We start from the raw sequence: 5000 nt of genomic DNA on the forward strand, positions 1-5000 counted from the left end.
TTACGGGCGAAACTTCACGCGGAGTCACCCTGCCCGACCGCTTTTCGCCGGCTTTACGGCTGGGGATTTCAACCCGCATCGGTCTTACGGGCGCCTCCACGCTTAGACGCCCTGCCCCACCGTGTTTCGCCGGCTCTACGGCTGGGGATTTCAACCCGCGTGGTCCGTGTTTTTCGGTAACATATTCGTGTTCCTTGCCCCCGACGGGCCGTGTTTTTCGGTAACAAAATCGTGTCTTTTGTCCCCGCTGCACCGTGTTTTTTGCCCCGCTCAACCGTGTTTTTTGCCCCCGCTCAACCGTGCTTACTGCCCCCGCTCAACCGTGTTTTTTCGGTAACATAATCGTGTCTTCGGGTAACATAATCTTGTTTTTCGGGCCATTTTACACCGACAGAGGCACCCACAGGGGCCATGTACACCCCGCTTGGCATGTACATGAGGGGCTGCCTCTTCCAAAAATCCTTCCCCCCTATAGGGGAATATGCATTTTGGGTCTCCAGCCACGCCCAGGGTTACCACCCCCTGGAAATCCCCCAGGTTTACCCCCCATTTTATGTGGATGCATAGATTCAGACCGCCCTGCTCCACCGCTTTTCGCCATTTTTGCCCAACGTTAGCCGCTTCGGCGTGCCGCTGGACTGTTTTCGGGCCTTTTTCACCGACGCTTGGCCGTATCCGCTTAGTTTTCCCCAACGCTTGGCCGCATCCGCTTAGTTTTCCCCCGCTGGACTGTTTTCGGGTCACTTTTGCCCAACGTTAGCGGCTTCCGCTTGCCGCTGGACTGTTTTCGGGCCCTTTTTCACCGACCCTTGGCCGTATCCGCTTAGTTTTCCCCAACGCGTGGCCGCATCCGCTTAGTTTTCCCCCGCTGAACTGTTTTCGGGTCACTTTTGCCCAACGTTAGCCGCTTCCGCTTGCCGCTGGGCTGTTTTCGGGCCATTTTTCCCCAACACTTGGCCGTATCCGCTTAGTTTTCCCCAACGCGTGGCCGCATCCGCTTAGTTTTCCCCCGCTGAACTGTTTTCGGGTCAGTTTTGCCCAACGTTAGCCGCTACCGCTTGCCGCTGGACTGTTTTCGGGCCAATTTCCACCGACTCTTGGCCGTATCCGCTTAGTTTTCCCCAACGCGTGGCCGCATCCGCTTAGTTTTCCCCCGCTGAACTGTTTTCGGGTCACTTTTGCCCAACGTTAGCCGCTTCCGCTTGCCGCTGGACTGTTTTCGGGCCAATTTCCACCGACTCTTGGCCGTATCCGCTTAGTTTTCCCCAACGCGTGGCCGCATCCGCTTAGTTTTCCCCCGCTGAACTGTTTTCGGGTCAGTTTTGCCCAACGTTAGCCGCTTCCGCCTGCCGCTGGACTGTTTTCGGGCCAATTTCCACCGACTCTTGGCCGTATCCGCTTAGTTTTCCCCAACGCGTGGCCGCATCCGCTTAGTTTTCCCCCGCTGAACTGTTTTCGGGTCACTTTTGCCCAACGTTAGCCGCTTCCGCTTGCCGCTGGACTGTTTTCGGGCCAATTTCCACCGACTCTTGGCCGTATCCGCTTAGTTTTCCCCAACGCGTGGCCGCATCCGCTTAGTTTTCCCCCGCTGACCTGTTTTCGGGTCAGTTTTGCCCAACGTTAGCCGCTTCCGCTTGCCGCTGGACTGTTTTCGGGCCAATTTCCACCGACTCTTGGCCGTATCCGCTTAGTTTTCCCCAACGCGTGGCCGCATCCGCTTAGTTTTCCCCCGCTGAACTGTTTTCGGGTCACTTTTGCCCAACGTTAGCCGCTTCCGCTTGCCGCTGGGCTGTTTTCGGGCCAATTTCCACCGACACTTGGCCGCATCCGCTTAGTTTTCCCCAACGCGTGGCCGCATCCGCTTAGTTTTCCCCCGCTTAACTGTTTTCGGGTCACTTTTCCCCAACGTTAGCCGCTTCCGCTTGCCGCTGGGCTGTTTTCGGGCCATTTTTCCCCAACACTTGGCCGTATCCGCTTAGTTTTCCCCAACGCGTGGCCGCATCCGCTTAGTTTTCCCCCGCTGAACTGTTTTCGGGTCACTTTTGCCCAACGTTAGCCGCTTCCGCTTGCCGCTGGACTGTTTTCGGGCCAATTTCCACCGACTCTGGGCCGGATCCGCTTAGTTTTCCCCAACGCTTGGCTGCATCCGCTTAATTTTCCCCAGCTGAACTGTTTTCGGGTCACTTTGTCCCAACGTTAGCCGTTTCCGCTTGCCGCTGGACTGTTTTCGGGCCATTTTCCACCGACTCTTGGCCGTATCCGCTTGGTTTTGCCCAACGCTTGGCTGCTTCCGCTTAATTTCCCCCAGCTGAACTGTTTTCGGGTCACTTTTGCCCAACGTTAGCCGTTTCCGCTTGCCGCTGGACTGTTTTCGGGCCATTTTTCACCGTCACTTGGCCGTATCCGCTTAGTTTTCGCCAACAATTGGCTGCATCCGCTTAATTTTCCAAGCTATACTGCTTTCGGGTCAGTTTTGCCCAACGTTAGCCGCTTCCGCTTGCCGCTGGGCTGTTTTCGGGCCATTTTCCACCCACGCTGGCACCGACGGGGCCATGTACACCCACGCGCGTGTACATGAGGGGGCACCCATTTTTGAAAACCTTGCCCCCCTATAGGGGAATATGCATTTTGAGGCTCTAGCCACGCCCAGGGTTACCACCCCCTGAAAATCCCCCAAGTCAAAATCACCCATGTAAAATATTCAAAAAAATCTCAAAAAATCACAAAAAATTTATAAAATCAAATAAATTCAAAAAAAAAAAAAAAATTTCAAAAATTCAAAAAAAATTCAAAAAATTCAAAAAAATTCAAAAAAATTCAAAAATTTCAAAAATTCAAAAAAAGTCCAAAAACCCAAAAAAACTTCAAAAATTTCAAAAATTCAAAAAAATTTCAAAAAAAATTTCAAAAATTTGCCCCGCTGAACTGTTTTCGGGTCACTTTTGCCCAACGTTAGCCGCTTCCGCTTGCCGCTGGACTGTTTTCGGGCCAATTTCCACCGACTCTTGGCCGTATCCGCTTAGTTTTCCCCAACGCGTGGCCGCATCCGCTTAGTTTTCCCCCGCTGAACTGTTTTCGGGTCACTTTTGCCCAACGTTAGCCGCTTCCGCTTGCCGCTGGGCTGTTTTCGGGCCAATTTCCACCGACACTTGGCCGCATCCGCTTAGTTTTCCCCAACGCGTGCCCGCATCCGCTTAGTTTTCCCCCGCTTAACTGTTTTCGGGTCACTTTTCCCCAACGTTAGCCGCTTCCGCATGCCGCTGGGCTGTTTTCGGGCCATTTTTCCCCAACACTTGGCCGTATCCGCTTAGTTTTCCCCAACGCGTGGCCGCATCCGCTTAGTTTTCCCCCGCTGAACTGTTTTCGGGTCACTTTTGCCCAACGTTAGCCGCTTCCGCTTGCCGCTGGACTGTTTTCGGGCCAATTTCCACCGACTCTGGGCCGGATCCGCTTAGTTTTCCCCAACGCTTGGCTGCATCCGCTTAATTTTCCCCAGCTGAACTGTTTTCGGGTCACTTTGTCCCAACGTTAGCTGTTTCCGCTTGCCGCTGGACTGTTTTCGGGCCATTTTCCACCGACTCTTGGCCGTATCCGCTTGGTTTTGCCCAACGCTTGGCTGCTTCCGCTTAATTTCCCCCAGCTGAACTGTTTTCGGGTCACTTTTGACCAACGTTAGCCGTTTCCGCTTGCCGCTGGACTGTTTTCGGGCCATTTTTCACCGTCACTTGGCCGTATCCGCTTAGTTTTCGCCAACAATTGGCTGCATCCGCTTAATTTTCCAAGCTATACTGCTTTCGGGTCAGTTTTGCCCAACGTTAGCCGCTTCCGCTTGCCGCTGGGCTGTTTTCGGGCCATTTTCCACCCACGCTGGCACCGACGGGGCCATGTACACCCACGCGCGTGTACATGAGGGGGCACCCATTTTTGAAAACCTTGCCCCCCTATAGGGGAATATGCATTTTGAGGCTCTAGCCACGCCCAGGGTTACCACCCCCTGAAAATCCCCCAAGTCGAAATCACCCATGTAAAATATTCAAAAAAATCTCAAAAAATCACAAAAAATTTATAAAATCAAATAAATTAAAAAAAAAAAAAAAAAATTCAAAAATTCAAAAAAAATTCAAAAAATTCAAAAAAATTCAAAAAAATTCAAAAAATTCAAAAATTCAAAAAAAGTCCAAAAACCCAAAAAAACTTCAAAAATTTCAAAAATTCAAAAAAATTTCAAAATTTCAAAAAAAATTTCAAAAATTTGCCCCGCTGAACTGTTTTCGGGTCACTTTTGCCCAACGTTAGCCGCTTCCGCTTGCCGCTGGACTGTTTTCGGGCCTATTTCCACCGACTCTTGGCCGTATCCGCTTAGTTTTCCCCAACGCGTGGCCGCATCCGCTTAGTTTTCCCCCGCTTAACTGTTTTCGGGTCACTTTTCCCCAACGTTAGCCGCTTCCGCTTGCCGCTGGGCTGTTTTCGGGCCATTTTTCCCCAACACTTGGCCGTATCCGCTTAGTTTTCCCCAACGCGTGGCCGCATCCGCTTAGTTTTCCCCCGCTGAACTATTTTCGGGTAACTTTTTCCCAACGTTAGCCGCTTCCGCTTGCCGCTGGACTGTTTTCGGGCCAATTTCCACCGACTCTGGGCCGGATCCGCTTTGTTTTCCCCAACGCGTGGCCGCATCCGCTTAGTTTTCCCCCGCTTAACTGTTTTCGGGTCACTTTTCCCCAACGTTAGCCGCTTCCGCTTGCCGCTGGGCTGTTTTCGGGCCAATTTCCACCGACTCTTGGCCGGATCCGCTTAATTTTCCCCAGCTGAACTGTTTTCGGGTCATTTTAGCCCGACGGGGGCACCGACGGGACTGTTTTCGGGCCATTTTGCACCGACGCTTGGCCGCATGCGCTCAGTTTTGGGGCCATTTTTCACTGACGGCTGGCCGCATCCGCTTAGTTGCCCCCGCTTTGCTGATTTTTGCGCCGTTTTTTTTGTTGAACTTCAGATTTCAAACT

Source organism: Carex rostrata, unplaced genomic scaffold (genome assembly GCF_964058835.1).
Source record: "Carex rostrata unplaced genomic scaffold, lpCarRost1.2 SCAFFOLD_40, whole genome shotgun sequence".
Lineage (NCBI taxonomy): Eukaryota > Viridiplantae > Streptophyta > Magnoliopsida > Poales > Cyperaceae > Carex > Carex rostrata.